This window comes from Chaetodon auriga, chromosome 23 (assembly GCF_051107435.1).
Source record: "Chaetodon auriga isolate fChaAug3 chromosome 23, fChaAug3.hap1, whole genome shotgun sequence".
NCBI lineage: Eukaryota > Metazoa > Chordata > Actinopteri > Chaetodontiformes > Chaetodontidae > Chaetodon > Chaetodon auriga.
The window spans coordinates 3,351,273-3,375,317 of record NC_135096.1 but is presented as its reverse complement, the minus strand read 5'-3'; the positions used below and the strand labels follow the sequence as shown (position 1 = coordinate 3,375,317).

Genomic DNA, 24,045 nt, shown 5'->3' with positions numbered 1-24,045 from the left:
TGCTGTTATTAGTTTAGATAAGGGATACCATTTAAAAACACAAGTCGTTTTAATTTGAAAACTTAAGTTCAGTTGCTGCCTTAAAAACCACAAGTGAACATAACTTGAAATGTCAATTGGTATTAATATGATCAAAATTATCTTAAACAACTTGTGTAACTTAACTTTGCGAGCTGAAACAAAGCATATCTTGATATTGAGTTAAAATAAAAACATGAGACATAAAATGAAAACTAAGAGGATAAAATGACATTTCATAAGAGACAACAGTAATAATTTGGGAACACTTAAAATATCTGTGTACATAAAATATAGGACTATGATTATAAATGCGCAGACGTGTCAGGTACAGAAATTGTGAAATTGTGTCATTGGCCAGCATAGATCATCAGATCATTCTGTGAGATGATTGGACGGTGGGTGGGCGAGAAAGAGAGAGACGAGGGAAGGAGGGGGCAGAGCGCGGCGCACGTGTCATTCGCTCGTCGTTAGCTGGCTTGCGTTTTGTGTGTTTTAATTGTGTAACGGAAAGACTTTTGGAAAATTGACCATCGCATGTTTACTCGCCAACTGTCTGTTGGTTGAGGCAAGTGTTGGTGGAGTGCTTTGGTGACGTCAGGGCAGAGTTTTATTCGGAAGGTCCGACGACGGAGGCGCTGACGGGCACGGACTAATTCAACTCGCGGGTGGAGTTTGACTGCTGCTGCTGCTGCTGCTGTGTGAGTTTCTTCGGAGACGGCCAACAAGGGTCGTCCCGCACGAACGGCGTGCTTGGTGTGTCGGCGGTTCCTGCGCTGTTTAGTATGGCAAGCCGTTCCTGCCAGAAATACTCTACATTCAGTCACGTTTCAACTTAATTACGGCGTTTTTTCAGATTTTACGGCGTTTTTACGCCATAATGCGCAAAAAGAACGCCGCTTTTTGCGCCGTAATGAAGTCCCCCAAGAACGCCCGTAAAAAAACGCCGTTTTGCGCATCAAAACGCGCGTAAAATACGCGCGTTTGTGCGCACCGCAACGCGCGTAGAAAACGCCGTTTTCCTAGTATGATAATAATCTCCACCCTTCTTTTCTCTCAGCCACTGAACTTGAAGCGTCTGCGCCCAATCGCTGATCAAGACAAGCAGACCAAATCAGCTCAGCACAGATCTCCTTTGTGGCAAAGTTTGTCCTGACTTACCTTGTAGTTTCTCGTAGGTTAATATTTTGGGTGATAGGCAGGAACACATTCCATAAATTAACTTCGTCGTCCTCTTCCATGCATCATTCATTCATTCATTCATTTATTTATTTATTTATGGTTAGAGCTCTGGACTTTGAAACAGAGACCTTTTAGCCTTCAGGTGCGAGTGGCATTAATTACTCGAACCCTTTGTATTGTATGTATTTGTTTGGATGTAAACCCACTGACTTTGCAGCCCTGTGTTAGTAAACATGGTGGCAGAAACCTCTGTGTACTTCCTCTCATTTCTGTCGTTGTTTAAACTCCCCTTCCATGCATTGTTAGGATATATAGACCTATATTTTGGCTACATATACATATACATACATATGTGTGTGTGTGTGTGTCCAGAGCTCTAACCGCTGTACCACCTATTCACTTCATTGGCCAGGGAGTAAACCAGTGAAAATCAACAACATAGAAGCATTGACCAAGAAAAATAAATAAACGATGCATGGAAGATGAATTTAAAATAACGACAAAGTTAATTTATGGGATGTTTTCCTGCCTATCACCCAAAATATTAACCTATGAGAAACTACAAGGTAAGTCAAGACAAACTTTGCCACAAAGGAGATCTGTGCTTAACTGGTTTGGTCTGCTTGTCTTGATCAGCGATTGGGCGCAGACACTTCAAGTTCAGTGGCTGAGAGAAAAGAAGGGTGGAGATTATTATCATACTAGGAAAACAGCGTTTTTCTAGTAGTTAGTTAGTTTGTCCTAACTTACCTTGTTGTTTCTCGTAGGTTAATATTTTGGGTGATAGGCAAATATCTCAGAAATTAACTTGGTCGTTATTTTAAATTCCTTTTCCATGCATCGTTTATTTGTTGTTTTTTTTTTTGGTCAATGCTTCTATGTCATTGTTGATTTGCACTGGTTTACTCCCTGGCCAATGAAGTGAAGAAGTGGTACAGTGGTTAGAGCTCTGGACTTTGAAACAGAGACCTTTTAGCTTGCAGGTGCGAGTGGCATGAATTACTTGAACCCTTTGCGTTTTTGTTTTTGTTTTTGTGTGTCCAGAGCTTTTTAATGTTATCAGTATGTGAAATTTGTTTGAACCAGTCAGAGGAGAGGTGTAACTAAGTTCATCCCTATCAGGTAAACCTTCGGGTAGCTTAAACGAACCCAAGCGCCCCGTCAGTTTGTTCATAGTGATCTCCTCCATTTTAGAGAGTGACAGTGGTGGGGTGCTACAGATGTAAATCTCATAATTTAAGTTTAGACACATATATGCTGAACAGTAGTTGTTTTTTGTTTGTTTGTTCTTCAGACAAACTTGTCAAGGCCATAAAACATGCTTGGTTCATAGAGGAGGCACCAAAGTATGTTGATGCTGCACTTGGTAAGGATCAATAGTCACAGCAGTTGATCAAACATCTCTAAAAGATTGCTCAAAGGGGATTTATTTGGTTTTTCTGTTCAAAATGCATGGAGGCGGCTTTTTGTTGTAAATTGGTACTATATATATTACATTGTGTTGAGGAGATTTTAGATTGATGTATATTTACAAACTGGGTTCATGCCAATGTGCTGTCTGCTAACTTGGATGTCTTCCAATTCGTACAGAATTATCGTTTGGTGGATTATGGTAGTGGAAAATAGAGTTGCTAAATCAGCTCCAGACTTAAAGGCAACTGTCAACGACTGGACATCGGAAGAGTGTAATTATCAACATGTCCGTGAAAGTGGTCAAGACTGCTGAAAAGACTACAAGAGGTCATCGTGTCATTCGTGTAAGTACAAATGTTCAAATGAAACAAGTGAACACAACATGCATCTATTGTTTAACAACTTAGCTGGAAACACTAATCAAATGTCTTTTTAAAATAGATTCAGGAGCACAAAACCCAGAGATACTTGGGGCAGGCAGCCATACCACTGAAACTAGAGGAGTGTGCCTGGTTCAGGCGTTACAACAGACTTTGTGGTCAAATTGAGGGAGGCTCGGAGGCATCCATGTTTTTTCATACCACTGTTGGTCCTGGCCCCACATTCAATATGTTACGTTCTTCTGTTTGCCACTTACGTAAGACACGTTTTGTTCTTTTAAAGTCTTTATTATTATTATTACAAGATGCAATATTTTTATCTTATGTACTTTATGCATGATTTCTCCCATCAGGCCAAGTGGCAGCTGGGACATAAAACATATGAGAGGGTAGCAACATTTTTTTTTTAAAATTGTATCTCTTTGGAATAGACAAAATGGTATAAACACATGGTCTCAACAGTAAAAACAAAAATAAATGCCATTCCAGTTTTTGTTTTACATACAGAAAGTGTGCGACATCAGTCGTCAGGGTTTACAAATCACAAAAATATATATTCAAAAATTGAAGGACAGACATTGTATGATCTTTGCAAGTCCCACTCTCTTATAACAACAGAAACTACTTGAGACTTGTTTAGATTGCATCAGTGGGAGTCCAGTTGTCTTCTTAAGGGCCATATTGGTAATTTGCCCAGACTAGATCGCCTAAAAACTTCCAATACAGCTTAGTGTAAGATAGGCCAGTCAACTATTTACAAAATCCATGGGGGGAGGGTGCCCCCGCCGCCGCCATAATAATAATAATAATAATAATAATAATAAAACACCAATCATAAATGAAATGGGTAAATTACAAAGCAACGTTACCAGTGAGATCAAATAAAGTCTGCTCTCGTGGGGGCAATGAATGAAATCCATTTATTCCAGATCTGGTAAAATTTGTCCTTTTGAAGTCTTATTTGGTAGGTTAATTTTTCCATCCTAAATATCTCCAGAATAATTCCAATCCAGTCATCTAGAGTAGGTTGAATCGGGCTCAACCATCTTCTTGTGACAGTTTTCTTACTTGCCACCAAGAGAATTTGCAGCAGCTTTATCTCTCTCCTACATTTGAAAAAAGGAACATGACCCAGGTACAATACATCAAAACTCAAGGGTATTTGAGTGTTAAAGACTGTGCTTAAAGAAACCTGGATATCCCTCCAGAAGGCTTTTAACTTGGGGCAATCCCAGAAAATATGGTAGTGGTTAGCTGCAGTCGATCCGCACTGCCTCCAACATTGCATAGCTGCCCCTTTATACCTGTCCTGATGTGGTGTCCTGAAAAACCTAATGATATTCTTCCAGCAAGGGTAGCAACATTTATGTACCATGATCCCCAAACGGCCAAAAGATTTTACCAAGGTTACTTCAGCATGAGAAATTGACAAACAGTTCTTTTGGGTTGAGTAGTATCAGTTCATGATTTTAATCTTTCATTTTACAGGGGATGACCCGACAGAGGACACAGTCCAGAGCAGAGCATTGACGATGATGGCAGTATCAAGCTATGCAGTCAAAAACAAGAAGAAAGAGCAGGTGCGGACTGTGATGAGGTGGTGACAGAATCACCTCAGGGGGGCATAAAGGAGGGCATGCAAGAATCTGAAAAGAAGAACCATGGAAACAAGCAGCGGGTGACTGGAAGGGTTCTAATCTAAGAGCTATCCTCAGCCAGTCAAAGATCGGTAAGAGTAGTCTTCATCAGTTTCAGTGAATAGGCTAAGTGAGTGAGAAAAAGATCATTTTATCTTATCTAAAACAGATGGTGAGCTCCTCTGAAGGTGAGGGGTCAGGTGATTGGCAGCCCCCAAAGAATGGAACAGAAGAAGAGGAGGAGGAAGAGGAGGCCAGTTTGAAGCAAAGGGTTCCACAGCTGCACAAGAAAGAGTTTTTGCCTTCAGCCAGCCCAAGATTGGTGAGAATTTTCTTCAGCAGTTTCAATCCATTCAATGATATTTGAGTCCTGAGAAAGAAAATTTACTTTTTGTCTTATCGAAAACAGATGGCGAGCTCCTCTGAAGGTGAGGGGTCAGGTGATTGGCAGTCCCCAAAGAATGGAACAGTCACACTCCATCCACCCATCCCGGTAAGGCATATTATAAATGATTTTTTTTCTTATGCATATACAGTATATACATATACACACATATACATGCGACATGCATTATATATTACATTATATTGAATTTCTATCCATATACAAATATTAATCTATACACATATACATATACAATCCACATATCCACACATATATACATATTCATATTCATATAAATATACATATCCATACATACGGACACATATGTGGGTAGGACAAAACATTTTTGTCCTACCCATGTATAAATGTATCTGGATATAAAACTATATATATATATATATATATATATACCCACACATACATATGTTAAATATTTAGGGGGAAGTTCCACAGATATATGCATCTGTGAACCAATACTGCACAGACATCCATATATACTTTGAGCAGTATGTAACAGGTGGGATGCCCGGCTGAAGGGAGAGCCAGAGGGAGAGAGAGAGATGTGTATATATATATATCTATATGAGAGCACCTATATGGGGGAAGGGGGAGCCCTTGTATATAGATATGTCCATATAGATAATAATAATTCTAAATAGATAGATGTAGAAATGTAAAATCTAGAAGAACTATAATTCAAATCCACTCATATTTATATTAGGGTTAGAAATCATTTCCATAAAAAATTATAAATCATAACCATATAAATTAGTATTAAGGGTTAGGACAAAACATTTTTGGGTTAGGGTTAGGTGAAGATAAAAACGTAACATCCTATTGGATGTTATGGTGGGTGCTGGCACAGGGGAGAAGGAGAACAGTTTCATTGAAAGAGCCGTTTAAAATCCCAAGATGGTTAAGAAGGGGTCCTCCCAGAAAAAACCTTAAAGGGTGTTTCTAAAAGAATAATAGAAATTAGATAAGTAGAATAAAATGGCCGAGAAGACACAGGGTGGGACCGTTATCTTAGTTTTAAGAGTGGTCCACGGCGCAGGTGGGGCAGTAAGGATGTAATATAACTGAATTAAAACCATTTTCCTCGGCTTTAGTTTTGTTAAATTATTTTATCCCCAGAAGTTTTTAGAGAGAGAACATTAAAATGACTGTTTGTTGTTGAAAAAATATAATTCTAAATAATTTAATAAATTGTAAATGGAATCATAAAATACTGGATTGGTTAAAGGAATAGGTGCAGCAATAAGACACACACACACACACACACACACACAGCCAATGCAGTGATTCTAAAACCGGTGTAATATGTGCCTGCCTTCTGGTCCTCGTAAGCACACGTGCAGCTGAGTTCTGTAGAAGTTGTAAACTTGTGATGTTTCTTTTAGGAAGACCAGAAGGCAGGGCATTGCAATAAGCATGCATCAGCATCTCTGTGTTTGCCTGAGAGAGAAACAGGCAGACTCTATTCTTTAAATGATAAAATCCTGTTTTTGTAACATATTTAATGTGCGGAATAAAATTGAGCTCAGAGTTAAAAATTACTCCCAGATTTTTTACATGATTGGGTGGATTTTAAGACAATGTTTGCAGTTTTGGTAAAAGTTTCACTCTCTGGGCCTCAGGACCGATGATTAAAACTTCAGTTCTGTTCTGGTTGAGCTGTAGGAAGTTTTCTGCCATCCAGGATTTGATGTCTAAAATACAGTTAAAAGGGGCATCAAGTGGCCCTGTGTCATCAAGAGATATGGAAATATACAGCTGTGTATCATCAGCACAGCTGTGACAATTAAAACCATGTCTCCTGATGACACTGCCAAGTGGGAACATATAGAAATTAAAAAGAATTGGGCCTAAAATTGATCCTTGGGGCACACCACATTCTATTTCATGTATTCTCGAGGAGCGTGTATCCAAATTTACCAGGAATTTTCTCTCTGTGAGATAGGAAGTGAACCACTTAAGAACAGTGCCAGAGAGGCCAACCAGGCATCTGAGTCGACTTAAAAGAATAGTGTGATCTACTGTATTAAATACAGTGCTCAGATTTTAATCTCAGGCAGGGCTCTCAGCCTTGTAGCCTTCATTGTTTCAGGCTGATCTGGCTGGCTAGGCGGGCCAGCGGGAAGAGACTCCCACAAAGAGGAGAGAGAAGTGACAGCGAATAAGAAGCTCATTGCTTTTTACTCATTGATCGCTAGGGTTGATTCAGCTGATCTGGCTGACTAGGCGGGCCAGCGGGAAGAGACTCCTGCAAAGAGGAGAGAGGAGTGACAGTGAATAAGAAGCTCATTGATCGCTAGGGTTGATTCAGCTGATCTGGCTGACTAGGCGGGCCAGCGGGAAGAGACTCCCACAAAGAGGAGAGAGAAGTGACAGCGAATAAGAAGCTCATTGCTTTTTACTCATTGATCGCTAGGGTTGATTCAGCTGATCTGGCTGACTAGGCGGGCCAGCGGGAAGAGACTCCCGCAATGAGGAGAGAGAAGTGACAGCGAATAAGAAGCTCATTGCTTTTTGTTTTTGCCGGTGGACATCAAAGTCTCTGGGCTGCCCGCGTCGGCAGTTTGGCATGTTCCACCCAACATGTGTGTCCATGTGTGTCCCTCCCGAAGCCACGTGCTCGGTGGAAGAGGACAAGGTTTCCCCGGCGGATGACCATCCATCATCAATCAGTCCAGCATCTTCTGTAACTCCACCCAGAGGGTTGAGCTTTTGGCCAACAAAATCACCCAACTGGGCTACTGAACAGCCTCTGGCATCTTAGATCAAGGTGGCGTAAGGGAGGTCAGCAAATCAGATCTGTAACTGGGAATGCTTCTACATTCATGCAAAATGATGCAGGAGCACAGGAACGGCGTGTTCCACGACTTCAGGAATGGATTGTGCAGGAACCTGGTCTGCACAGACTTATTCACTCAGGGAATTGACATCCAGGCAGTGAATGTAGTCATCAATTTTGACTTCCCCAATAGTGCAGAAACGTACCTGCATCGCATTGGTAGATCAGGGTGTTTTAGAAGCAGTGAGCAAAGAGGGAGGAGCCCAGCGCCGAATCCCCGTCCGACCGGCGGACGTGGAAAATGTGGCGTACGGAAGACTGCCTTTGCCCGGTGTTGCTCGGGGGCCTGAGTCCTTTCACAGGAGACAGGACACCCTATAAGTACTGTACCCAAAAGATGACGTCTAAACTATGCCTGGGCAGGGCGAAGCCAGCGGGAAGAGACTCATGCAGAGGAGAGAGTAGCGAACTTTGTTTGTCAACCACTATTGGTTCAGAAAACAGATGGTTTTATGGTGAAATCCATCCTTGCACCTAACGGCGACCTTTCTTCTGATCAGACGTGATGAGTAGAAACTGTGTTTATCAGTGTTAAAACATGAGGATGGCGACGTTTCTTCTGATTCCATTTCAAAGAAAGAAACGAAATTTTCATTTAGAGCTTCTTGTGTGGAAAAATAAACAAGCTCTATCTCTCCTGCACAGGCTGTAGTGGGCATAGGGCTGCTTCCCTCTTGCTTTCACACGTTTCACGTGTCAGATAAGAGTGTTTCCAAAGCAAACTGTGAACACTGCCCACCAGGTAAAAGACAGCTACTTTGTTTTTTCTGTGATTTCAGCTCACTGACGGCCTGCAGGAGGCATGCTAGTGGAGTACATACAGTATGTGTGTCTTTGTGTGTTTGTGTATGTACCTTTGAGCGAGAATTAAAGGGTCAGTTCACTGATTTTAGGATAAAATGTTACTTTTGTAAAGGCTTCAACATCACAGGCATCTCACTGCCTTTGTGCTCCCCAATCCCTATCACGAGTGGGGTTCAAGGGGTCACTTACTAGGGTTAGGGCTGTACAACCACTATACAACCTGTAACTACATACTCTGAAGAAGCAAGGCGGCTAATTCAGTTAACTCTCGGTGAAGGGTAGATACACGCTGACCTCTAGACAGTCAAGTTTGACCGTCTTCTCTGCGCTCCGCCAGGGCCATGACCGACCCCGGCAGGGCCGATCAGAGGACCTCAGTATATAGACTACACAAAGATCAGAAATATGCACAGATTGGTTTGTCAGTTCTGTTCCGGGGAATCATTATTTCTGCAATGCAATGCAGGACTAACCCTAACCTGTGTCCGGGCCCGGGCATGCAAAATATAAGTGCATGCAAAATCGAATACAAAATTAAAGATGATGTTTTAGGCTTCACGTTTAGCCTGCAAATAACTTATTCGCGATCACTCCTCTCTCCTCCTAAAATTAAGGAGAAGTGGCGCTGGGCTCTTCCGTCTTTGCTCACCGCTACTGAAGGAATCCTGGTTAGTTTCTTTTCCCCCACTTAGTAATATGCTTAAATTCAGCGGGTCGTCTCATCTGATCTGCATGCACATAAAACAGAAGTGTTCATTTATGGCGGCAGCGGTGCAACAGCTGAGCGAGCGTGCTGCACTGCTTCAGATAGACTGCTCGGTTCTGTCAGAACGCTTGTTCCAAAAAAGGGTTCACTACTTCTTTTTCTCTCTTTCACAAACTCCTCGTCATCATGCAGCATTTCCTGGACGTTGCCCAGCGGGTCATGGGAATAATGCCGCCGGATCGCTAGTTGGCATCATTTATGATCAGAACTACGACGGTATCTGATCTACATCTTCAGTGCATGAATCATGCATCAACACATGAATCATGCACAACCCTGATTTCTGCAGGAATGTGTACAATCCTGCATGCACAGTCCTGCATTGCATTGCACAGTCCTGCATGCACAATCCTTCATGTACAGCCCTTATTTCTGCAATGCAATGCAGGTGCAATGCACAATCCTGCACAAAAAACAAAACAAAAACAAAAAGGGTTAGGGTGTGGAAACTGAATCCCACCCCCAGAGTAACAGGGGAGCGGAGGTGCACGGTCCTTCCTCCAGTAAACTGCACCCCCACGATCCCAAGAATGGTCCTGATGGCCATCAAAACGTGTGCGCGGTCTGGCAAAATCCATCAGAGTCCTGATTGTGACTCATGACTGTTTTTTATTGTGTGGGTCTATATGTTTTTAATGTGTTTTTTTTTTTTTAACTGTTTTAACTATAGAAATGAAAACAATTGTTTTTAGAAAAAGATGAAAAAAAATGATGAATGAAAAATAAAATCTAATTTTTAATGTTAAATTATTGTTATTTATCAATAGAAATGTGCCCTCGCGCGACGTTTCGACCCTACCGGGTCTTCTTCAGGCTAAGGCACAAACGGAAACAAATGAAAAGGTGAGCATGTGAAAGCTACAGTGCTTGCAGACTGGCTGTATTTATAGGCTGTTCAGGTAAGTTTCATTTTCGCTTTTTCCAATGTGTTTTTAAAGCCCTTGTGTGTATAGTAATAGATGAAATAGATGAAAAATGTGAAATTTTCAATGAATTGTTTTTTTAATACTATGTGTGCATATTATGAAATTGTCATTATGAAATCATGAAAGAATCAAATTATTTATGTGGTATGTGAAGTAATAAGATGGAGAGAGGGGAATTGGGGGGGGGGGTTGGGGTTAGGTATGGGGAGGGGGAAAGGTTGAGGTTAGGGACGAGGAGGGGGTTGGGGTTAGGATAGGGTAGGGTCAGGGTAAGGAAAGGGGGTTACGAACCGGTGCCCCCTCACGGGGGACCGGAAAGGCAAGGGCCATCCCCTGGGGTCCCAACCCCCGTTGACCCCAGGACCGTGTTTCATAAACATAGTTTGGGGGGAGGCGTTGCCACCTCCTGTACTGGACCTCCGTCCACTCATTCTGAGCTCCGCAGCTCATCTCAAAGTGTGTTTTTTATTATATCAAAGAATCAAAATGAAATGTATCTAAATTTAAAATTTTAACTGTATTTTTTAATTATTTACTATTCAAATGAAAAAGAATGAAAATAAAATACAATAGTTTTAATTTTTTAAATTTTAACTTTTTTTTTTTTTTTAAAGTATTTATTGATCAAAGTAGAATTGAAATGAAATAAAAATCAAGAAAGTTTAAATTACAAAAACCAATCCAAAAAACTCCCTGAAAACAAAATGTGTGCCTACGCGCGACGTTTCGCCGTGGTCCGGCTTCTTCAGGTGGCACACGTAAATGAATGTATGGCGATTGGCAGTAACTGAGAGATGTTGTCTCTTCCAAAGTCAGAGCTGAAATGAGAGGGCTCTGCTGGAGCACCTCTATTTATCCCCTCCCACTTCCTTAAGTTTCACTTTTGTTTTTTTCTACTTTCTCTATTTTAACCCCATAAATACCCAATGTTTTTGGCTTTTTAAATAAAAATAAATAGTATATAACCCTAATAATACATTTTAATGTATTAAATGGAAATTTAAACTTATTTATTTGATAATGTAGATGTTATTTATTAATGGTGGCAGTGCTGAGCTCCATGGACGCAATGCACATCGCTGCGTGTTCTTCTACGCAGAGGGCAATAGTGAGTGTTCAATTTTAATTATAGATAGATCAGCCAAAAAAAAATAAAAATAATTTTAAATTTTTTAAAAATCGAATTTGACCTTGTATTAAATATTCTTTTGTTTTTCTTGCTATTGTATTGTTGAACAGTGTGGAATTGATGAAAGCATAATTAAAAGCTTTTACAACAACTAAATGTTTCAATTAAGGTCAAAATTGAAATATAAGCTTCTATTTTGGGCTCATATATTTTTATTATATTGAGTCAGTGCCTCACCAGTCGTGAACCTTACCGCACGTCACTGATTGCTTCCCAAGGCAGAAGTAAACAAAACGCAGCTGTATTGATTCTTTTTTTTTTTTTTTTATGTGTTCAAAATTTCAAATTAATTGCAATCATTAATACATTCATTGTCACAGCCCTAGTAATTTGAAACTTTTATATTTTTTTCTAGACTGATGTGCCATCTCCTCCCTACCCTGGTGAGGAAAATCTGGTGCAGCAACCACAAGCTTCTGTTTTGGTTGTAAAGACGGGGGTATGTTTTATACTTAACACTGTACATATAGATATTGAGTAAGAACGGCTATAATGACTGATTGATGTTTTCTGTTTTTAGAGCTGCTGTAAAATGGGCAAGATGGAGATTTGTCTCACTGTTGCTTTTGTCACAGTGTCTGTGACTGTGATAGTTTGCTTTCTCATTTACCTCTTCCTGCACTATTTGAAGGACAAAGAAGTTTAAATAAAAAAAAATCACCTGGAGGAGATTAATTATTCTGTGATTGATTACACGATTTTGTCACATAACGTGTCACACTTACAGGTTAACCATCCAAAGCAATATATTCCAAGTATTCAAAGTTAATCACTAATGCTTCCTAGTTTAGCATCCAAAGTACTATATTCCAAATGTTGAGTATTAATCACTTACGCTTCCAATTTTTCCATCCAAAGCAGTAAATTCCAAATACTGAGTTTAAATCAGTAAATCTTCCAAGTTCAGCATCAAAACTTCTATGCCTTCCAGATAGTCCATAATAATTGCTAATGCTTCCAAGATATGTAGTTATTGCCTGTTTGAGTATGTGGCCTGATCTATCTTAGTTGCTTTCTTTTGGATGGAGTCCGACGAAGTGGAAATTAAAGAGGAGCCAGGCTCACCAGTGAGTACACATGATGTAAGAATGTACACGTACACACACACACACACACACACACACACTAGACATGTTTTTTAAGCAGTTTGTAAAAATCAAAACAAAGCAGTCAAAGAGTACAAGATGATACAAATGCAACTCAAATCCATTTATCCTGTTCAGAGTGACAGTGAAGCTGCAGTAACTGCAATAACTACAATCAAGGAGGAGTCTGAGGTTACTGAGGTAAAATGCCAAACATGCAATTTTAGTGATGCATTATTTAGGATAAGCAACATGTAACTACAGTTAATGTACAATCTAGTTCAGAAAAAAAAACATGAGAATGTCATTCAACAGTACATCAAACGTCCAACTGCTTAATGACTATTTCCTCTCATTCATTGTGACTTGATAGCATCCTCCATGTTTTTGGATGGGGAACAGTTCTTCAAGCGAGGAGGATAGCAGTTCTTCAGGCAGTTCGGAGGAGCTGCCAGCATCGAGACCACCACCTGTGAGTCAAAAACATAAATCAGTACCATTTCTATGGTACACTAATCATTGCTAGAAGCACTGCAGATACAGCAATACTTCATGTTTTTTACAATAATGTATGTCATTTCTTTTGTCATACATTACATCTAATCATCCAACAGGGAAAACGCAGAAGATTGACATACCCTCCAGAATTTGACCGTTTACTGCAACAACTGTTTAGAAAATAACTCAAACAGAAGTTCTTCACAGGCCAGAGGGTATGTTTTTGTTCTTCTGTGCCTTACACTCTCATCCTGCTTATAAAACATGTACCTTCCACATTACTTCCTTTCGATAGTCAAAAAGCTCTCTTAAAGCTTGTAGGAACTGGCATCAGTAAAATAGTCTCAAACAATGCACATGACAGTTTTTTGACCATCTTTAGATCAGAGAGGTGTTAAAGGAGTCGCCAGAGCTGACAGAGGCCGATGAGAAGCTGTATTTAACCTCAGAAAACATTCGTGGAAGGCTGAGGAAACTGTTTGAATCTCTCAGACTTCTACAGGAAGGACTGCTGGAATTGAGGTACTGTGGGAAAACATTACACAGCATACAACATGTTATTTTATCATTACAAATACTACCTGTGGTTGACAATAGACAAAGATAACATCAAAATGAGTAATCCTTCCAATCTTTGCATTATAGTCACTTACACATGTATATTTTCCAAATATGGAATAAAAACCACTACTATTTCCAAGTATAAAGTCTAAAGTTCTACATACTTCAAATATTGAAAGCATCCACAGCCATTTATTCGAGTTTTGAAAATCAATTACTAATGCTTCCAGGAAATCTATCTATAGACTTCATTGACAACTTTAATCTATTCTGGAACCGCTTCTCTCTTTTCAGGCCTGATGGAGTCCATCCAAATAGGCTGGGTAGCCCTAAGTTAGCGACAACACGCCGCTCTATCTGCTGCCTAACGTGATTGACTGTATAAGGTAAGCCCCTCTCTCACACCTGAAGCAGTAGCTCCTCTCTCTTCGTCAGCGGTTCCCCCTCAGGTCACTGTCAAAATCAATCACTAATGCTTCCAGGAAATCTATCTATTGCCTATTCCACATAATGCAACTAGGCTGAAATAGAAACATGAAAACTGTTTGTAAAACTAAGGAAGTATTAAACATATAATACATAACCATTTAACCACAAAATTAATTTCAGAGTGAGAAAAAAAAACAATTACTTCTACTTACGCTCTCCTCAGCGACTGAATCACTTGCTTTCTTTGGTGGTCCTTTACAATCCATAGGATCAATTCAAACTAACTCGCCTTGAAATACAGAAAGGGACACATATGTAGACAATAGCACTGGTTGCAAAACGCACAAACGTATTTGGTACTCAGCACTTTGTATGTGTATGTGTTTTAAAGCACAATTGCCAATTTTTACATCAGGGGACCATCGAAGTGGAGAGTGAAAATGTTTTCAAATTAGCCGCATTCGCATTGCAGGAGGCCAAAGGAGATTACACCAGTGCTGAGACTGTAGCATCAGACCTGAAGCAGCTCCTGGTTCTGCCCACCAGAGTATTAAGGGAGCACCCATCTCTCAATTACTGTGAGGACAAAGTGATTGAACATTACAAAAACTGAAAGGGGCTGACCAGAGGACAAGCCATTGTGCACCACCACACACCCATGGCAACTCACCTCAGACTGTCAGCTGTACCCCCTGGCCGAGAAGACTGCTGAGTTGGAGGACCGCATATCTACTCTACCAGATCCATGAAGCTGAGTTACAGACATACCATTACCGTCGGCCCAGCACAGGTTGACAAGGCCAGTGTCCGGATGCCTAACGCCACTTCTCCTGATCCTGCCTTCGTGTCTCCGCCAGAATCTGCTGCCGACACCCGTCCCCTGTCATCGTTCAGGATGACCACTGGCAATATCTTGGGGCTAAGCCTAAAGTTTTGATTCGCTCCACTCCGTCCAACCAAGAATGCTGGCTCCCGGCCAAGGGTCACAGTAGGGGAGGAAAAGGGAGGCACTCGTCTCACGCACCTCCTGCTTTTAACATCCAGCTGGAGAACAAATACGATCTACTTGACCACCTTGATTTCCCTCCTTTGGCTACAAAGGCTGAGTCCTCTCCTCCACCATCGTGTCATGAGCTGTGCAACTCTTTATCACCTCAGATCCACCCACAGGCCAAACCCGGCCTCTTCTCCCTTAGTAAAGCCCGCTGCTCCACACCGCTTTTCATCCCAGCCCCTCAGAGAGTTCTTTCACCTCGCTCCAACTATTGTTCACCATCCTCCCTGTTGCCACAGGTGAAGTCCCCCTCACCGTCCGCTCCTGCTCCATCGGCTCCTGCTCCGTCCAGAAATAATAGCCCACACCAACCGCCACCTCACTCCTGCCCACCCCGTCCACAGTTATAATTGGCGATTCAATCACCAGAAACCTCCGGGTTTTTAACGCAGTGATGCAGTCATTGTTTCCCAAGAGCCACAGTCCCAGTTATCCTGAATAAATTGCCGGGTCTGCTGCGCTCATTGCCGTTGTCCATTAAACGAGTTATAATCCACGTTGGAACAAACAACACAGCTCGGCGGGAGTCTGAGCAGAACAAGAATGATAAAGATAAAGATCTTTTTAGCCTTTTAAACTCCTGTGGAAAGTCTATTTTTATATGCAGTCCGATCCCAACTGTGGCCCCTGGAGCAGAGCGCTTCAGCAGAATTCTTGCGCTCAGCTCGTGGTTACAGTCCACCTGCAGAGAGCGTGATATAGGCTTCATTGACAACTTTAATCTATTCTGGAACCGCTTCTCTCTTTTCAGGCCCAACGGAGTCCATCCAAATAGGCTGGGTAGCCATAAGTTAGCAACAACACGCCGCTCTATCTGCTGCCTTACGTGATTAACTGTATAAGGTAAGCCCCTCTCTCACACCTGAATCAGTAGCTCCTCTCTCTTCGTCACCGGTTCCCCCTCAGGTCACTGTTAAGACTGCACACAGTCCTAACTCCCTCTGTCGGCATCCCTTGCTATACAGACCATTATAACAAACAGAGCTTCCTGTCCTCAGCACAAAGGTGGTTAGTGCACTAGAAATCTACGCCGGCTGACAGTTATTCTAAACAGGCTATAGTTCACCCCCTGCAAGAAGATCACCACCTGACCAATGGTGACGCAACAGAATGGGTCCCCGGGCGCCGGTCTGGCTGCCCACCGCTCCTGGTCTGCCGCGGAGGAGGGACGACCAGGATGGGTCAAAAGCGGAAGGCAAATTTCACCTCCGTGTGCCGTGTTTCCGACCATGTGTGTGTGACAAATAAAGGGGAATGTCTCCCCCCGATTCTTCTTCTTCTTCTTCTTCTTAAAAAAACAAACCTAGACCCATCCTTGCCAGAGAACTATAGACCTATATCAAAACTTCCTTTCATCTCCAAAGTCTTAGAAAAGGTTATTTAAGAACAGTTACTTCGTGTTCTTGATTTGCACAATATAGCCGACAAATTCCAATCAGGATTCCGCAAACTCCACTGCAATAGCTCTTCTTAAGGTCTGTAATGACATTTTAATGGCTGCTGATACTGGTCACTGTTCTGTTTTGATTTTATTAGATCTTAGCGCAGCATTTGATACTGTGGACCACCACATTTTAATTCATGGCTAAAATACCTAGTGGGCATTTCAGGTATTGCATTAGAGTGGTTTAAATCATACTTGGCTGATAGAACACTCTCTGTCTCTGCTAACGGTTTTACTTGAGACGCTGCTGTGCTGGCATGTGGTGTTCCTCAAGGCTCAGTCTTGGGACCAATTTTATTCTCTATTTATATGCTTCCACTCAGTCTAATTATTAGTTCTTTCCCTAACATCTCCTACCATCTGTATGCTGATGACATTCAGCTATACTTCTCATTTAAACCTGCTGAGATTGACAACCTATCTATGTTAAATGTCTGTTTATGGGAAATTAGGCAATGGATGGCAAATAACTTGCTTCAGCTGAATGATGATAAGACTGAGGTCATGATCTTTGCCCCTGATAAATTTCAAGTCCCTATTGAAGAGAAACTTGGTGCCCTATCCCATTCTACTTGCTCCAACATGCGAAACCTCTGTGTAATTTTTGACCAGTCAATGAGCTTTGATAGTCACATTAAGGCACTGACTAAATCTAGTTTCTTTCATTTACGAAACATAGCTAAATTAAGGTCTGTTGTCTCAATAGAAGATTTGGAGAAATTAATTCATGCGTTTATTTCCTCACGTTTAGACTACTGTAAGTCCCTTTTTACCTGCCTCAACAGATCGTCAATTCAGCGTCTACAATTGGTTGAAAATGCTGCTGCTAGGCTTTTAACCCGGTCTAGTAAATGGCCTCACATCACCCCTATTTTAACTGAACTGCATTGGCTACCAGTCAAATTTAGAATTCAATTTAAAAACATAGTGCTCACTTACAGAGCCCTACACGGCCAGGCCCCAAAATATATCAGGAACTTCCTGCACCCTTACACCACGGGCCAAGCATTAAGATCATCTAACACGGGTCTGCTAAGTGTTCCTCGGACCAATTTCAAAACTCGTGGTGATCGTACTTTTGAATGTGCAGCTCCAAAACTCTGGAACAGCCTTCCAGCTACGTTGAGATGTATTGACTCTGTGGAAAGCTTTAAAAAACACTTAAATCCCACTTGTTCAGACAGGCGTTTGGATAACTTCTGACATTTTACATCCCTCTCAATGCTGCTTGTATGACTGCATATTTCATATGTATTTTATTTTATTCTATTCATTTATTTTCTGGTGCTATATATGATTGTATGTTTATATGACTGTTGTACGCATACATATTTGATTTTAATGTTGTGTAACTGTAAAGCACTTTGTGACCGGTGTCTGTGAAAAGTGCTATATAAATAAACTTTGCTTGCTTGCTTGTTTAGTCTTCACAGAGTTCCAGTTGTCTGGAAATTAAAGAGGAAACCCGAGAGGAACTAGGCTCACCAGTAAGGACACAAGTTATAGTACCCCCCCCCCCACCCCACACACACACACACACACACACACACACAAACATAAACACACACTGCTTTCACAATATGTGAAATATCTCTCTTCTTTTAAAAGTACTCTGAAAATTCTGAAAGAAATGTGAGTAAAACAAGAGTATTAAACAGAAGACACGTATCTATTGCCAGTTTAAATGTGTGGCATTTTTTTATTTTAAGGAGCCTACTAAGTACTGGAATTTCCCCCCACGGGACCAATAAAGGAATGTTGAAGTACCAGGAACCTTGTAAGGACAAGCAACCTGTCTAAATGCTCGGTATGTAACAGCTCTGTAATGTAATGTATGTAATGTTGTGTTTTTTTAAAAGAAACTAAAATTCAAAATGGCAGCATTTAGAGGTGAGAGGGTCCTTATCCAGATCGCTGACTGGCATCTGACAGAAGTTCCTCATTACCATGTAAGACCATCATCCTAAGTTCTTAATTTTCTTGTTGTGTGTGCTGTATTTTAGACTCATTATGTAATTTGACAATAAAAAATTCTATATTCTACTCCAGCCCCTTGATGATGTGGGCCCTCCTCCTTATCCTGGTGAAAACAACAGGGTGGTGCAAACACAAGCAGCAGCTGCTGTTGTTGTAAAGGCAGGGATATGTGTTATACTTAGCAATGTCCATGACTCTAGATTGTTAGTAAGGATGGCCTGAATGACTGATTGATGTTTTCTTTTTGTCATGCTGCTGTAAACCTGACAAGATGGAGATCTGTCTTATGACTAATTTGGCGATAGTGGCCATCCTGACTTTTGTTCTCGCATTATTTCTCTTTATCATGTTGATGCTGCAGTGAAATAAATGTTATTGTTCAAACCCACTAATTGTCATGCTTAATTAGGTAAAGTCCTGTATAGATATTTTGAAGTATTAAGGTAACAAATGACACAAAATGGGAAGAATAAGCAAATCAAAAGCCTGACTCACCAATCCCAAGAATGTGATAATTATAGTCTTGATTCAAAAGACTGAATCCCTCATTTCAAGAAAAAGGTTGATATATTTAATGCCCGGGACACACTGCCTGCGTGTGCAGTGCGTGTGCGTTCTGCATCTCATCTAGAGATTTAGAGAGTCTCGCCTATTTTTTCTGCGAGACGTGTGTGTGTATCTGCAAAATAGCCTGAAAATGATCTGTTTTTATTCATATTGACATAATACCATCAAGATTAAACAGAATCCCTTCATTTGTTAACAAGGCTTTTATTTCTTCTATTATTTATGATGCTTATCAAAGGCAAACTCAATGTACAAAGACAGGACTGGCAGGCAGAGCCACGCAGCAGCGGCGCAGCAGACGCACTGCATGTGTGAACGCCACACGCGTGCGAGCCGCAGCAGTAGAGGTAACGCCACGAACACGCACTGCTCACACAGGCAGTGAGTCCCAGGCTTAAGAATACTTGTTTTATGTTAATATGTTTTCTGCAAAAAGTCTTATTCCAAATGAGTGACATTTTATACTATCTCCAGTTCCCAGAATACAGTATGAAAGTGAGTATTAATTTTTGATTCCAGCAATGTTAATTAGATTTGGTATTCCAAGTTTGCATTCTCTTCTACTTAATAATAAAAATAATAATTTTTTTTAGTACTTTTTAGACAATATTATATCCACTAAAAAAAAAGTCTTATCCCAAATAATCCCAATAATACAGTATGCAAATAAGTATTAATTGTTAATTACAGCAATCAATGCTAAAAATGAGGATCGGTATTCCAAAATTTCAATCTCTTATACTTAAATATTTCCAAAACGAGCACATGCCAATCACATTTGTGATTGGTTGCCAATGGTCCAATGAGAAATGAGCTGGTTGAGAGTATAAATACAGCCTCCAGGAAATATCTTCACAAATGACAAGCAGCCGATGGTCATGAGATGAAGGTAAGATGCAATTACAAAAATAAAGTGAAAATGACTAATCCTTCCAATCATTGCATTGTCACAAAGCCAGTCAAGTTTTAGCATTTTCAATAAACTGAATATTAATCACTAATTCTTAACAAGGGTTAGCTGTCACAGTCCAGCATAGCTCTTACCTGTGCTGCAGCTCTTCAGCCACGCCCCATACCTGCCTATCTGCACACCTCGCCGATGAGAGTCATCAGGAGGGTATTTAAGCCACGCTGTCACTCTTCCCATTTGCCTGATTGTCTTTGCGCCATGCCAGACTCTCCAGCGTTCTTGTCCAGACTGATCTCCGGTGTCCGACCTCGCCTGTTCCTGACTACTCCTTCTGTCCTAGCCCTGTGTCTGCGGGTGTGCAGATCTTACCGCCTCGGTGGTTTCAACCACACCGAAATCTGTCCGTGATTTCCGCGTTCGATCCGCTCTCCTCACACTAACTCCCTCTGAGCCGGCTCTCTGCTCAGTACGGCACATTGTTGCTCCGGTTGTCCGTTTCCCTGTATTCCCTGTAAATCGGCCGGTACTGCAATTGGGTCCTCCACTAGCTCGTTACAGTTAGCAACATAAGTACCATATTTCAAATGTTAACTATCGAGCGCTAAGTCTTCCAAGTTTGGCATCCCAAGTAATATATTACAAATAATGAATATTGAGTACTAATTCTTAGCAGTTTAGCATTCTTTCTTGTCTGTTCCAAATAATTAATATTGAGCACTAAACATCACTTTACAAGTTTAGCATTCTAAGTACTATATTGCAAATAATTAATATTGAGCAGTAATTGTTAACAAGGGGAGAGGGTCCTTGTCCGGTCAGTTTCCGGAAAATGCAGGATGATCCTGTTTTCCTGGTAAGACGAACATCTTGAGTTTTTCATTTTCATGTTGAAGCGTGCTTTATTTTAGTCTCATTAAAAGTTGAGTATGCAAGGTTGGAGAAACCAGCCAGAGAAGCTAGATTTTTTCTCAGTGACATCAAAACACCTAACATTATCATAATGAACGAGGAGTTGGCAATTGAACAGTAAGTTTTTTCTGTTGTTATTTCTGGCTCACACTAGGATCTAGGCTGTGAGCAGACTTTGTTATTGTTGTTATTGTGTCACGGTGCACTCGCTCTCACTCTCTGAGTTTCGATAGTAGGGTCGGGTGACGTGGGTCACGATAAAATACAAAGATAAAATACAAGTGACTAAACCTTCCAATCTTTGCATTATAGTAACTAGCCTTTCCAGGTTTAGGCTCTTAAGGTATGTATTCCAAATATTGAATCGAAATCACGACTGTTTCCAAGTTTAGAGTCCAAAAATCGACATGCTCCAAATACTGAAAATGAATCACTAATTTTTGAAAGTTTTGCATCGAAAGCAATACATTCCATGTTGAGTATTGTTTATTAATGCTTCCAAGTTTAGCATCCAAAACAATATATTCCAAGTATTGAATATTGATTACTATTGCTTACAGGTTAACCATCCAAAGCAATGTATTCCAAGTATTCAATGTTAATCACTAATGCTTCCTCGTTTAGCATCCAAAGTACTATATTCCAAATGTTGAGTATTAATCACTTACGCTTCCAATTTTTCCATCCAAAGCAGTAAATTCCAAATATTGAGTTTAAATTAGTAAATCTTCCACGTTCAGCATCAAAACTTCTATGCCTTCCAGATAGTCCATAATAATTGCTAATTGCTTCCAAGATACGTCTAGTTGCTACTTACCCATGAAGTCTTCTTGCTGCCTTTGTCCTGTAGCATGGGGTAGTACTGTACTATTCTCTTGGCCATAGCTGTAACCTCTGGTTTTGATGGGTATCTGTCTGATTCTCCATCACCTCTTGCCCTCAGGATTGCAATCATACTGGTCATGGTGTTCCGGATGAGTTTGACATTTCAAAGTTGCCCTCCTCACCTTTTTTTTTGCCAATTCAAAGTATTGTTTTCGGACTTGTTCAAGTTCAGAGTCGGTGTGCAACACATATTCTGGGAAGGACAACTTGACAAACTTTTCTGGGGTCATGCACTTTGCAGGATACTCTTTCACAGTGGTGGTCTGTGGCAAGGGTGACTCATTAAAAGAAGTAATACTGTCCTTTGAGTGAGAGTCTTCTCTGCCAGATTCCTGTGAAATCAAAAACCAACAAATAAAAAATTACAACCAAATGGTAACATTTCATGTTTAATTGTGTACATTAAGACTGAGGTTCCATTTGTTAGCCTCATTCAGAAACTGACCTCATCCAAATCATCATGGCAGGCACGCCAAACTGCTTTTCTCCGAAAGAAGTTTTCTGGGCCTGGGAAAAGATCCCGCAGGTCTTCACCAGACAGGGTGCCCATCATTTCCTCACTGACGTTTGCAGCTGTGAACATTTTAGAATGAATGAAAAGTTGAATTATTGTGCTGCAGTGATCAGGGGGCGCCCAAAAAAGTTCTTCCAGACATTTGTACAAGAAAGAAAGAACATATTGTAATGGGCAGAAACATTTTCACATTAAGCATACAAAACATTGCATTTGTCTGTCATTGCATCTATAATATCTTGAATTAGACATTCACAACTTTGCTTTTCGGTCTGATTTCAGGTACACACGTTAATATACATAAGCAATTATTTTACATGCACACATTTTATTTAAAACCACACACTGTGAAAAAATATTTAACAACAGCAAGTTTTTGATAACATCTGGTCTTTATTTGATCCAAAGCTCAATCTACGTTAACCTTAGCCTTCAAAGTCGATTTAGCAATGTCATCTAGTTGGTCCATGCTCGTAACCTAGCTAATGATAGCAAGCTAGCTTTGAGCTCCCCTCGCCAGTTGGATCAGTCTGGCGGCAAAACATCACAATACATACTTAACACTTTTTTAAAAACACGTATAACGTTAAAAACTATATGGTATTTTGACCCAAAGTTGTGAAAATCGTATTAATGTACTTACAATTGTGCACTGCTTCAACCCCCTCGGTACTATGCGCACTTACTGCGTTTCACTAACGGCCGACATGCAACGCGGTGGTAGTCTCAGGTTAATGATGTCATAATCCGTCGACGGAGTTGTAGTTCGTAGATCGTTAGCGTTTAACTTAGAAAATTAAATTCAGGCTTAAAGATAGTGACAGTGGTGTTGCACAGTAAGGAATATCATGATAAACAAAATGTGTAACTGTCATAAATGTCTGTTGGCCTCCAAATTTATTTCCGCGAATTTCAACAACCTCCGGTCTGCCTACAAAAATACGTCATCACTGCGGCGCGGCGGTGCTGAGGTATTTAAACAAGAAATGAAACAAGCGGGCGATAAATGTGCTGCTGCTTATTTGTAAGACAACTTGGAGACCTGTACTACCACTCGAGACAGCTGGGTCCCTAAAGATAAGCTGAGCTTCGGTAAGTATTGCATTTAACTTTTGTGTACATACGTATAATGTTATCGTCCTTTGGGGTGTACCACGAAGCGTGATGGTGATGATAAATTATTAATGCAATTTAAGCACGTGATGTTCATTGCTGACTGTAACTCATCCTTCAAAAAAAAAAAAAGAAAAGAAAAGGGAAAGGGAAAAAAAAAGAAAAACTTGGCTTCCTTTATCAATGCAGCTGTTTTCTGATATAAATTGGTGATTTTCCAATAAAATGCATTTACTTGAATCCGGTGAAGTTTATCTCTTAAATCAAGATTATGTATCTTCTACAAATGACACCTCAGCTTGAAAAATGCACGAAATGTTAAATGAAGCTAGTTTCTTGTAAAATACAACTCAAAACTAGATCATTTCAAGATTGTTTGACTTAACAAGATATTTATGAATGAATGAATGGATGAATAGTTTATTTCGGTTACATAGGGCAAAAAATACAAAGATCATTTCAACCAAAAGTTTTCATAATCAATAACCGAAAAAGGAAGAGGCTGAAGCACCAGGCTTATTATTGCCTATCCTGTACTGTCCAAT

General features: G+C 40.5%; 1 protein-coding gene and 2 long non-coding RNA genes across 5 annotated transcripts in view; all 3 read left to right on the top strand.

Annotated features, from left to right (window-relative positions):
• The window catches only part of LOC143316079 (uncharacterized), a 317,818-nt gene that overhangs the window by 179,473 nt on the left and 114,300 nt on the right, over positions 1–24,045 (top strand). The window lies entirely within an intron of this gene.
• LOC143316088 (uncharacterized) lies at positions 2,863–5,104 on the top strand. Of its 2 annotated transcripts, none has more exons than XR_013076239.1 (4): positions 2,863–2,957; positions 4,482–4,722; positions 4,800–4,952; positions 5,040–5,104. It is a non-coding gene; the product is annotated as an uncharacterized LOC143316088 (long non-coding RNA). The 2 variants fall into 2 exon arrangements; XR_013076240.1 differs by lacking the exon at positions 2,863–2,957 and adding an exon at positions 3,114–3,250.
• Positions 11,728–14,062, top strand: LOC143316091 (uncharacterized). 2 transcript variants are annotated; one of them, XR_013076244.1, is made up of 7 exons: positions 11,728–11,993; positions 12,563–12,650; positions 12,778–12,840; positions 13,013–13,111; positions 13,254–13,352; positions 13,520–13,659; positions 13,993–14,062. It is a non-coding gene; the product is annotated as an uncharacterized LOC143316091 (long non-coding RNA). The 2 variants fall into 2 exon arrangements; XR_013076243.1 differs by lacking the exon at positions 11,728–11,993 and having other exon boundaries at positions 12,268–12,650.